This window comes from Trichechus manatus, unplaced genomic scaffold, assembly GCF_000243295.1.
Source record: "Trichechus manatus latirostris isolate Lorelei unplaced genomic scaffold, TriManLat1.0 scaffold00081, whole genome shotgun sequence".
In the NCBI taxonomy this organism is placed as follows: Eukaryota; Metazoa; Chordata; class Mammalia; order Sirenia; family Trichechidae; genus Trichechus; species Trichechus manatus.
In genome coordinates this window covers 6,932,485-6,945,131 of record NW_004444017.1, presented here as the reverse complement: position 1 = coordinate 6,945,131, position 12,647 = coordinate 6,932,485, and the positions used below count along the sequence as shown (strand labels likewise).

The window sequence follows — 12,647 nt, the reverse complement described above, 5'->3', positions numbered from 1 at the left end:
TGCCAACCTTTCAGTTAGCAGCCAAGTGCTTAACCATTGCACCACTAGGGCTCCTTTCTGCAAAGATTACAGACAAGAAAACCCTATGGGGCAGTTCTACTATGTAATGCATGAGGTCTCCATGAGTCAGAATCATGGACATGATGGCAATGGATTTGGTTTCTGGTTTTTTGCGTTGTGGGGGTATGAGGGTGGCCACTAGAGTCAGACCTCCTCCGTGTGCACTTGGGCAGATCAGCTTCTCTAAGCCTTGGTTTTCTCATCATAAAATGGGAATAATAATGGCACTTCATAGAGCTGATGGGAGGAAGTAATGCATTCAAAGCACTTTCAAACAGTACTGGGCACATAGTCAGCACTTAATAAATGTAAGCTGCTGCTGCTGCTGTTGTGAATGAATGAAAGAGGGAACTATGTCAAGAAATGCATATTGGGGTAAAGAGCATGGAGAATTGAGGCTATGATGGGGGGAGCAGAGTAGATATGGGAGCGCCATAAGCTAGCAGCTTCTTGTAATCAAACTGGGAGGGCTGCATTGAGGAACTGGAATTTCTGGAACTCTTTTAATAATAGGTGGAAGATGAGCTGTCTGGCAAGGGAATGAAGTTATTAGAAAGGGTATCTCTAACACCTGATATAATTTGGAAGCGAGGGGGTTGGGTGACCAGATGATGGGAGGTTGAAAAGTTCTAAAATAAGAAGGTAGTTGGTCTGAAGCTTGGTAGCCAAGAAGTAGGCCTGGCTCCCTGTATAAAGCTCTAAAATAGAGCGGACTAGGCCCCCAAGGGATGTTTGGAAGGCCTTGGATTTGATATGTAGTGTGACTGAAAGCACAATTGACCATGCATAGTTGAATGGCATGTTAAAGACTTCAGACAGAGAAGAGCACTTTAGTAATTCTAATGAGGACTATGCAGAGGGATTTGTTGCTGAAAGCAACAGGCAAATGAATTATTATTGAAACTTTGTTCGATAATGTAGAAGAAGGGAGAAGGAAGAGACAGAGGTGACTTTTAGAAGAGTAGAAATTAATTAAATACTCCAGGGTCATGCCACACATAGGAAAAATGCTCTACTTTAAGAGATGAGGGTCCCAAAAAGAATACTGATTTGCCTTTACGAAAGGTAGGGTTGATACTGCCTATATGAAGGATTTGGGATAGGAAGTCTACCTATTTCCAACCGAAGGTTCTTTAAGATGATGGAACATCCCCAAATTGAAGAATATATGCAAATATTGCTAATCACACGCAAAGGATCATAGGGTCAAAACATACGAGGGCTGGAAGTGCCATTGGAGATCACCTCTAGTCCAGTATCTTCATTTTATAGATGAGGAGACGCAGGCAGAGAGGTCGTTACCTCCCCAAGGTCACACAGATATATCTTGGTTCAATTCTCTCTATATTTTCTTTCAGCTCCCTCTTCCAAAAACTTGAGGACTCCCTAATCTCTTTGTTTCCCATCTGGATAGGATCAGGAAGAAAATTCTAGTTTTGTTTTTGTGGCGGCTATTCAGAGCAATAAACAAGTCGCCTTTAAACGCATCCTCTCCTTTCCCCATCTGGCCGACTTTGATATGCCCACCGTGTTTCTCCATTGGCCATTTCGTGTGGCTTCTCGCCCCCGTCCAAGATTCCCAACCAATCAACTCTTCTCTCTCTCTCTCATTCCCGCTGGGCTTTGAGGAATGTACCATATGTATCATGCGGTGGGGGGTACAGAGGAGGAAGGGCGTGGCAACAACTCATTTATTTACCTTTTGTACATAACCCACGAGATTCTGGCAAAGTCTGGGCCGGTAGGTAGCAACAGGGTCCTTAAGGATGGGAATTACGCACCAATTCCATAGGCATACTTGGACTACTTGCCCCTGAGGCTGGGGTTCAGTGGTGGGACCTGGAGGGCCGCAGCCCCCGCCCTCCCATGTGCCCGCCCAGCCACCGGCGGCGGCGCCGCTGCTTTTGCTCCCGCTGCGGCCGCTGTTGCCCTCGCCGGACAAGGTGGGCTGGCACGCTGGGGCTGCGGAGCTGCGGGAGCCCACAGCAGGGCTCGGCGGACCGGGCTGGCCACGGGGACGCCGGGGCTGAGGACACACACCAGCATGAGCATAAAGTGGAGGTGAGGACGGGGCTCCGTGAGCTAGACCGGCCCCAACCGCTCCGGGGAGCCGCATCCCACCCGCTCCCGGAGCTCGGACTTTCCAGGGCTCCAGGCTGGGCCCGGCGTGTAGTCTGGAGCCGGTGGCCGCTGTAACGGGGCATGTGGCTGTAGACGTCCTGCCCGGGCAGCTCGGAGGGCTCGGGACCCTCTGTGGGCGTTTGGCGCCGCCTTCTGGCGGCCCCTTCCAGCCCTTTCCCTCGCGGGTACTAGAGGCCAGGAGGAAGCCCCCTCCTCGCGCTTCGCCGGCCCTGCCTGACCCCTGTTCTTGACCTCCAGAAGTTGGGCTTTCGGTCCCTTCCGGTCGTGCGTGTCCGAGTGCTCCAGAGCACGCTGGCTCTGGGGGAAGCCAGGGGAGGCTTCCAGCTTCTTGTGAGAGTAGGAGGGAGAGGGACTTAGATTAGGTGTTCTGCGGGGAGGCGCTTTGGGGAGCGGGAACGAAGATCTCATCTTGACCAGGGCCAGAGCTCCAGAGGCTTGGGGAGGGAGCTGCGCAATGTCTTACCGCTGGAGCCTAGCCTCCGGGGGGCCATTTGGCCTCCAGTCGAGCTGGGGTCCTAGGGACACCTCAGTCGCGCCACGGTGAAGTGGATTACCAGCCTCTAGCGGGTAAATCCTGTTCTCTCTTCCTGGTCTGTGAGTGTAGGTTGCTGAAGTCGTTATGGGTAGGTGGCCGTGAGAGAACGCTGAAGTGCTTTTTCCTTTTATTTTGGTGGTAGTGTGGGGCAGGGGCAGTGAGGACAGTGATGGCAGCCATTCTCTTATCTATGGCCACCCTTTCCCTAACTGCCCAACAAGGTGGTACAGCGCTATGGGACGTCTTGGTGGTACGTTGGAAATTCCTAGTTTAAAATTCACCTTGAGGAGCCATGTACACACATCTGAGGCTTGCCTGGTTTTAGCAGAAAGCCAGATGCAGTGACAGCCTTAGAGTCACGGGTTTCTGGCATTTCAGCCTGGCACGGATTGTAAACTAGTCATCACATCATCCAGCTCTTTCACAGTGGTGTGTTAGGAAGAAGGGGTCCATGAGGCCCCTCAAGCAAGGCTCTGCACCACATCACATTAAGGGGCACAGGCCAGCCCTATATCTTGGTTGATTTTACTCTAGAGTCTGATTGCAGAGAAAGTATTTCCAAGAATACAGACCACATTTATGTTCTTTTAATGTTGGTGTATAAAACAGACATTAATTAATGGTTTATGCCAAGTGGGTTAATGCAGGTGGGTTGTGGACAGTGTGTTTTTAGGGCTTATTATCTTTTTCTTTTTTAGTGGGATGTGGATGGAGAGAATCGCATTTAAACATCAGGCCACCAATGTCTATTTGGTCTCATCTCACAGTTTTCTACGTAGTCATTGAGGATGACGGCTCATATCCCAGGTGTGAGAATGAGTTAGGTTTTATAGTGAGAAAGACATCTTATTTCAAGTAGCTACTGCCAGCAGGAAGCTTTGCCCTCTCATTACCTGGTCATACAGATGCCGATTTATTGCTGTGGTTGCCTTCTTCTGTGGACACATCTGTAAAGAGCCTTTAAGAGGACATTGTAAATTCCATGTTTGTCAAATGTCCTTGGGCCAGAATGTGGCCCAGGTTATTTTAGCCCTAGAGTGAGTTTTTCTTCCATTCCAGGTAGTAAAAACTTTTAAACTTTTTTGTTAGTACATTAAATAATACAAATGAGCAGGTTTTGATGGTTAATTCCAGAATTTTAGGGAAGACATGGTCTGGGTGTTCTTCTTGAAAAGAATCTTTTAGAACTTGCACCTGGTTCGTCAGCCAAGGCTCCTTTTTATGTTATCAGCACTAACATAAGAAATGTCTGAAGCTTGACTACTGAATTGTGATTTTTTTTTTTCTCCCATCTGGGATAGTCCCCACTCAGTGATGATTATTTCATGGTGTTTCTAGGTTTGAGAAGGAACCCTGGTGGCCCAGTTGTTAAGTGCTCAGCTGCTAACCGAAAGGTCTGCGGTTGGAACCCACTAGCTGCTCCGCAAGAGAAAGATGTAGCAGTCTGCTTCCATAAAGATTTACAGTTTGGAAACCCTATGGAGCATTCTGCTCTGTCCTGTAGGGTCACTATGAGTTGGAATCGACTTGTCAGCAATGGGTTTGGGTTTGGCTAGGTGTGGGAGACAAAATAGGCTTTGTAGATAATGTGTAAAATGCTTAGCATAGTGTCTGACACATAGTAGATGATCAATAAGTGTAATTAACTTTTTCCTTTCCTCGTGTTTGGGAGACCTGGGAATGTTGCAGTTTTGATTGCACGCTCTCTTCTTAATTACGAAGATTAGCCCCCCTTATTTCTCTTTGCCCCCCCCGCCCCCCAACCTCCGGCTCCCTACTCAAACTAATGTTTTTTATGGTAGATTAAAAATGAAACTCAAACTTTGATCTAGAAGGAAAAATCAAACAAGGAAAAAATTGAGCTCTTCCGCCTGGCTTGTGTGTTGCATTTTTTCAGAAAGGATGGTGTGCATCCTAGAGAAGGTTTTACAGCACTAAGTACGGGAGAGTAAATGGTCCGAATTGACCCTTTCTTAAGTCTGTTGAGCAGTCCTGCTGGATTTGGTTGTTGTTGGTTTAGCATGTCCAAGTGGAACCATAAGCCTTTCCTGATTGCTTCTGGTACTGACACCAAGAAGCAGTCCTAGGTGGGCAAGGCCTGACCAGTAGACGGGGCCGAGAGTCTTAGCTCTGATGGGCTCTGCCTCTGAGCTGGGCTTTGCAAGGAGCAGCCTCCTACTGTCTGCTGCTTGCAGTAGACTCCTTATGGACAGATTAAAAGCCTATCAAACCTAATGTTCTTGAAAGACTAAGAACCATTACCGGGTAGGAGTGGGTTTTTTTTATGTCCCATAATAATTGTCGTACATAGGGTCACTATGAGTCGAAACCGACTGGACAGCACCTAACAACAAGGATATTGGGTGTGGCTTTTTAATAATAATCATGCCCTGGATTTATGTATTGCTTTTTCTTTGAAGAACTGAATGTTTTTTTGTTACCTATTACCTAATTGGAGCCCTGGTGGCACGGTGGTTAAGAGCTTGGCTACTAACCAAAAGGTCAGCAGTTCAAATCCACCACCTGCTCCTTTGAAACCCTATGGGGCAGTTGTACTGTGTCCTATAGGGTCACTATGAGTCGGAATCAACTTGATGGCAAGGGGCTTGGTTTTTGGGTATGTACAGTGCTGGGTGCTTTATGTACATTACCTCGTTTATTCCTTACAGCAACATACAAGGTAGGACTTATTATCCCCATTTTACAGACCATAAACCGATTTGGTGAGGCCCCAGGTCAAAGGGGTGACAGTAAATGACAAAGCCTTTTGACTGAAAGCAGGGCTGGGGCTCAAAGCAGGGCTGATGTTAAAGCGTGTGTTCTTAACCCCCATGCTTTATTGGTAGACTAAGGGGCAGACCTCGGAGTCTGTAAAACCTGTTGCTGCTGCCTATAGGCTGTGGTTGGACTGGGGCTTTATTTTTCATTGCAGTACAGTTTTCACACTCTGGTCTTTTCCTTTGCCAGGAGCATTCCTCTAGCCAGGTGGAGGGTCATTACTTTAGAAAAAATAATTAGAACTGAAAAACACCTATATATGGAGAATGTGAAGTATTTAATAAGACCAGATGGAGAGAATAGGGACAGAGAGAATCGAAGCGGTTTGTGGACAGAGAGGAAGTTTGTGATACTCTAATCTAGGGGCAGGCTTTAGTGCCCAGGCTTTATTTACTTCAGCTGCTGTTTGAAATTGTAAACCTGGAGGCACTTGGGCTAAAATCTGTGCAGCAGATAAGGCTCTCAGTTTCTACTTTAGATGGCAAAGTTGAGAATCTGATTCCTTTTTGGTCTTTAGCTTCTGCAGATAACGAAGTACATTGTGGGAACGGTGGGGATATTGTTCCCGAAATTTACCTAAACTCTTCGTGGGCTTCCCCTTCTCTCCAGCCTCCCTGCTCTGTCAGCTTTGGTTCCACTTTTCAGAATTCAACTCTGATCACGTGGAATTGGGTGGGGGTGCCGTGGAAGGGTGTCAGACACCGGGGTGCTTGGGGTACATCAGTGGACAGGAACAACATCCCTGTCCTCGCGGGGCTCAGCTGTATCTGACTGGCTGTCTTCTTAGGGTGGGCTTTAAACTGTCACCCCAAACCCCGCAATTCATTGACCTTTTGTCATTAGGGGAATTGGAGTTTCACAGAGGAGAGAAAATTGCTACAGTTTAAAGAAAATAGAAGGTGGTAATAATCAGATTAAGGAAGGGGAAAGCAGTAGGACTGTTGGTTTGTACAGGTGAGAGGTGGGAGAAGCAGAGGGCAAGAACTTCTGCTGAGTACTAAATTTCTTGGTAAGAACAACTTTTTTAATTTTTCTTGAAGCTCTGATCCCTCTGCAGTGCTAGCTCAGGATCTGTCACGTAGGAGGAAGGAGCAGACATGTGTTGGTGTGTCAATGAAACTTGGGAAATAAGTCTTTTTGCATTAGATAGGTCTAAAACAGCTGTCGTCGCTGATTCTGACTCATGGTGACCCCATGTGTGTCAGAGTAGAACTGTACTACCATAGGGCTTTCAATGGCTGATTTTTTTCAGAAGCAGATGGCCAGGCTTTTCTTCCAAGGCCCCTCTGGATGGACTTGAACTGCCAACCTTCCGTTGAGCAACCCAAGGCTTAACTGTTGGTGCTACCCAGGGACTTCATTAGATAGGTCTACAAGTGTCTATTTAATTGTATATCCAATGAAGGATCCAGTCTGGTTAACTCAGGGGGGTGAGGAAGAGCATAGCCAAGCGGTTAACTAGTAGCTTTTACTGACTCTTTGGTGTTTTAAAATAAATAATAGATACGTAAACGGCAAAGTGAAGCTTTGGTTGGTCCCAGCTGTCCCCTCTCTTGCCGTGCCTCTTTTCTGTAGCCAGTTTAAGTATAGAGGCTTGCATCTGGGGGCCTTCTCCATTTCCGTGTTGGAAGCTGAAGAAGGAGGAGGAACAGAGCGACCCAGAGAGATCTGTCATAGGAGCACCTAGCACCGGCAGCCCCCTGGGTTACAGCAACAGACCTTCAGCACAGACTGTCCCTAGCCAAAAAAAAGCTGACTTCCAAGATTCCAACTAATACTTGGCCCTTCCTACCCCCCCTTCTCCCACCTCCACCACCAAGCTACTTTGTTGTGATTAGGAGAATTTTGGGGTTTGTGAGTGTAAAAGGAAAAGAAGTGGAGAACACAGGATAATGATGAGAATGATGATAATAGTAACAGCAGCAGAAGACATTTAGGGACAAATTACTGTGTGCCAGGTGCTGTTCTCATTGGTGACATGTATGGTTCAGTCATCACCATAGTCGTACATGGTAAGTATTATTATGGTTCATGTTTTACACATGAGGAAAATGAGGCACAGAGAGGCGAGTCTCAGCTAGAAAGTGGTGAAGACAGTGTTCAAACTCAGGCGTTTTGCTCTGGAATTGTGCTCGCAAGGACCAGTTAAGGGAGACCGACTTTGGCAGATTCCTATTCAGGGTTATCTGCCATCTTGGTGGTCACCCCTCTCTTTCTTCTACCCCTGCCCCCAGTTTCACACAAACACACATGCACGCACGCACCCCTTTATTCTTGAGCTATTTATGTGAAATACCACAGCCAGAGGAGGTAATTTGGAGCACTTGGAGGAAAACACAGGCCCAGGTGGACTTCCCAGTGGGGACCCTTAGGACAATATAAGGGCTTTCAGGGCCCTGGCGGGTGGACCATGGGATCTAGAGATGTTGAGTACAGCTCTGCTCCCAGGAAAGGCGTGGAAAACTTTCCGCCTTCCCTTCTCTTCCTTTTTGCATGGTATGGGTTTCTGATTCCTAAGACCTAGAACTCAAACACATCCTTTCATAGTCCTAGCTCAGCTATTACATTTATAGATGATTTTTATTTATTTATTTTTTAACGAGCTAGTCTGGGATCCTAACCACTGTTAATAATTGTCTAATGAACTTTTGGAATAGAACCTATTGCCCAGTTTGGTAATGACATGTGGTCAGAGTCATTTATTTCCCTGTGAAAAAGGAAAAGGGAAGTGTTTTAACTAGTGGCACGGGCATGTGTCAGTTTGTTTCCAAAACTGATAGGCTTTTCTCAGAACCAGCCTTGCAGAGGTAGGGAAAAAAATCAACCTTCTGCTTTTGGCATTTTAAGCACCTTGAGACAAGTGGGGCCTATGGACAATTATACAGTACAGGCAGTCTCTGGGTTACAAACATCTGACTTACGTGCAACCTGTAGTTACGATCCAACCCCCTTAAAGCCTATTATATTAAAAATTTGAGGTACATACAATGGTTCGTAATAACAAATGGGCACTACTTTGTGACGCACATCAAAACATTATTACTGTATTATTATGTTAAAGAAGTTTTAGTGTGTATGGAAGTGTTTCTTTAATGTTTTTTACGCATAGAAAGGTACGCTGTATACTAAGACAAACATTTGACTGAGGTTAGATACGAACTGTTCCACCGAACATGGAGTGATAAGCAGATTTTACCAACTAGTAACATATTGTGTTGTGTCTTGATTTTCTTTTCCTGTTGTGGTGAAAATATATGTAACAAAACATTCACCATTAATTTGGTCTTATTAGTCACGTGCACAGGATTGAGAATTCCTAGATTTTGCCTGCCCCTTATGGCTGTTGTTTCTGGAATGTTTGTGTTTTGCAAACAGGATCGCTTTGTAGTTCCTTCCTGAGGCCCAGCCCTGCACCTTGGTTACAGAAAAGCCTGGGCCACCTCCCCTTCCCTCAGGCTAGCGTTAGGCCCATCTCTGCTTGTCTGTTGGCTGGACTGGCTTGTCCTTCCCCAGCAGCTGCTCCTGTGGGTGGGCAGCCCTTCCTAGGGGGATGTGTAGCCCCTTTCCGGTGTTCTAACTCGTGGGAGCAGTAGTGGACATGGAGATGTTTTATTGCTGCTTTGGACTATATTACCCCTAAGGCTTCTTTCTAGTTCTCGGACCATGACACCACGCCCTTAAGTGACCTCGGGACCAGGTCATGGCCTTGTAGAGGAGTTGGCCAGCAAACTATCATTTCTCCACATCCCCTATCCTACTCCTCCATTGTTCCCTAACTATCTCTTTGTTATGTATTATATTTGGAAGCTGCTGTATTGTAGAAAAGAGGCCTAATAGGACTTACTGCTGAATGTACTTAGGTATAGTTTTTGCTTATGTTTTAATTTTTACTTTCCAAGACCTTTGGATCACTTTGATCAGGTCATTCCAATAGAAATTACTTATGTCTCCTGGAAATGGATTACTTCCAGCCTCTGCCTCCTGCTATATTAATTGTGTTGACTCAGTTTAATAATAACATTTAGGATCCTTTCACATGCTGCTAATGAAGATTTCTCTCTGTCTGTGACCAGTGACCCCAGAGAAGAGTTCATCAGCTTAAAGGTATCCCTTGCTTTAAGCAAACTTGATATATGGAAATTTTGATTTATGCCCAAAATATAATAGTGTGTATCTGTACTTTTTTGCTTTGAATTCTTAACATTAAAGGAACTTTGCACCAGAATTCCTTCTCTAGGAATTTAAAACTTTACTCTTATAATATATACAGCTTCTTCAGGCAGGCTGTGATCTTCCACCATTGGTGGCAGTGACCACCTGTCACTTTTACCTGCCTTGTCCTCTGCTTCCCACCCCACCACTACCACACATGCAGCCTCTGAGCCAGGGATGTTACTGGGCTCTGCCTTTGCAGCCTCCCGGGTTTGTCATTGGGCCTGCTGGTGCGGCAGACAAAGCCAGGTGCTGTCATGGGCTGGGGGTCAGGGTGCATCCTGGCAGCACCCACTGGGCCAGCCTCTGCTCATGCAGTATTCATTTGCATGCCAGGAGTTGTCTGGGCCATCTCCATCTGTGCTGCCGCACTCCAAGTGCAACTGTCCTCCTTTTATGCTTTTCGCTAGGCTATATTTGCAGGGTTGGGTCTAGGCAATAGGCAGGGAAATTCAGAGTGGAGTATAGATTGTTGCCTGATAATAAAGGAGGTCAGGGGATTTGGCTAAAAACCTCATTCATATTGGGACATAGGAAAGGTGGGAAGGGAACTAATTTCTTACTAGTCTACTTTATAAATATTGTATGCTTTATGCTATCATCTTCTTTAATCCTTACAACAATCTTGGGAAGGTAAGCATGTGACGCCTACTTAACAGGTCAGCAAACATGAGGCTAGCAAGATTAGATGACTTGCCTGAGATCTCTTAGCTGGTAAATCTAAGCTGCTGTCGAGTTGGTCCCCAACTCATGGTGACCCCATGTGCCACAGAATAAAATGCTGCCCAACCCTGAACCATCTCTATGATTGATTGCAGATCAAACTGATGTGATCCTTAGGGTTTTCATTGGATGATTTTCAGAAGTAGATCACCAGGCTTTCTTCCTAGTCTGTTTTGGGCAGGAGGCTCCACTGAAACCCATTCAGCATCATAGCAATACACAAGCCTCCACTGACAGATGAGTGGTGACTGCACATGAGGTGCTTTGGCTGGGAATTGAACCCACGTCTCCCGCATGGAAGGCAAGAATTCTACCACTGAACTACCACTGTCCCCCACCTGCCAAATAACCAAAAATCAGTTGTCACTGAGTTGACTCAGACTTACGGCGACCACATGAGTGTCAGAGTAGAACTATGATCCATAGGGTTTTCAGTGGCTGATTTTTCTGAAGTAGATCACCAGGCCTTTCTTCTGAGGTCCTCTGAGTGGACTCAAACCACCCACCTTTCAGTTAGCAGCTGAGTATATTAACCATTTGCATCACCCAGGGACTCCAGCTGGTAAATAGTGGTGCTAAGTTGGATTAGGAAAGGCAAAATGTGTAGTTGTTAAGAGCATGGACTCTGGAACCAAACTGGATTGCACAGTTTACTAGTGTGTGCTGTTGTGTGTGTAACTTAACTTCTCCAGGCCTCATCTTCAACATACATAACAAGACTACTTACCCTGTTTGAGTGTGAGCACTTAGAACTCTGCCAGGCAAGTGGTGAGCACCTTAAGTGTTAGCTAGCTCTGTTATTACCTGTGTTTATGACACGGGAACGCAGTCTCGAGGTTTTGGGTTTCCTTTCATCTAGGGGACAGTCTCCAGGGGAACACATGTAAGTCCATGCCATACAATGAGTCAGAAACAGGTTTCTTTGCAGTATTTGCATGGGTAAGAGTACCAGCTCCAAAGGGGTAGATTTCACCCTCCTGCTGGCGCCTCTCTCTCTTGAGCAGCCAGATCCTCAGCTGAGTCCCGTACCCCACTCCTGGCTTCTAACTGCTTTTCCTATCAGTGTAAAAATACCGTCCAAAGTCCACCCCACCTCCAACTTCTGCTCTCTATCTCCTTACTCTCTGCCTCATCCTCTGGCATTCCACATTGCCTTTCTTATTCCTAGCACTTCTTTGGACTTCTGGAGTACTTTAGTCAATCATTTATTAATTATCTATTGGACCCTCTTCCACATGTTGTACCTTACTGGATATTAGGATAGGGCACAGATTCAAAAGAAGTATAAGACCTTGCCTATGCTCATGGGGAACCTACCTGCTTCAGAAAACACGATATGAATATACAGAATAGCTGGGAAAAAGGAGAGGAAAAGCGATGAAATACCAAAATGGCACAGACAGTGTGACTTCAGTATTTGGAGAAAACAAGGACAATAACTGTTAACTTACTTTTTTAGAATCTATTATGTGCCGAGCACTGGTTTAGATGCTTTGCATACATTGTCAATCCTGCAAGCTGGATGATACATTATTGTCCCTTCCTCATGGATGAGGACACAGGGATGTCAAGATCTTGTCCAAGGACACGCAGCACATGAGTGACAGGAGCCTGGGATTTAAACCCCTGTCTGCACTGGCTCCCGTGGGTCCACATGGGCGATCTGAACTGTGTCCTGGGTCATTGGTAGGATTGTCTAGGTGAAATGAGGAGGCTGGTATGAGCAAAGGCTTCAGTTGCGAGTGAGCATGCAGTGTTCCAGGGCAGTGAGGAGGCCAGCCTAGTCAGGTTAGAGTTGAGTTCAGTATTTATGACCACTGTGCCAGGCAGTGTCTGGGTGCTGGGAGATGAGTAAGGCGTGTTGCTTGCCTTCTGGAATCTTATTGTAGCTGGGGAGACAGACACACAAATAGATGATTGCAGTGCAGTGTGGTTAGAGCTGGGTTGAGGGTAAGTATAGGCTGCAGTGGGGGCCGAGGAGAGGGGTCCGCGAAGTGTTCCTGGAGGAGGTGCTGCTGGAGTCTTAAAAGATAAGTTAGTGTCAACCCAGAACTAAAACCATTCCCAAGGCCAGCTCTTCAGACAAAGATTAGACTGGACTATAGGACATAAAATGATACTCGTGAAGAGTGTGCTTCTTAGCTCAAGTAGATACATGAGACTAAATGGGCAGCTCCTGTCCGGAGGTGAGATGAGA

General features: G+C 46.3%; 1 protein-coding gene across 1 annotated transcript in view; it reads left to right on the top strand.

The window, feature by feature from the left end:
* Positions 1-1,942: 1,942 nt before the first annotated feature.
* The window catches only part of MICAL3 (microtubule associated monooxygenase, calponin and LIM domain containing 3), a 216,887-nt gene continuing 206,182 nt past the window's right edge, over positions 1,943-12,647 (top strand). The window contains exon 1 of the mRNA XM_012556919.2: positions 1,943-2,121. The gene's annotated coding sequence lies outside the window, so the exon portion shown is untranslated. The remainder of the gene's footprint in view (positions 2,122-12,647) is intronic.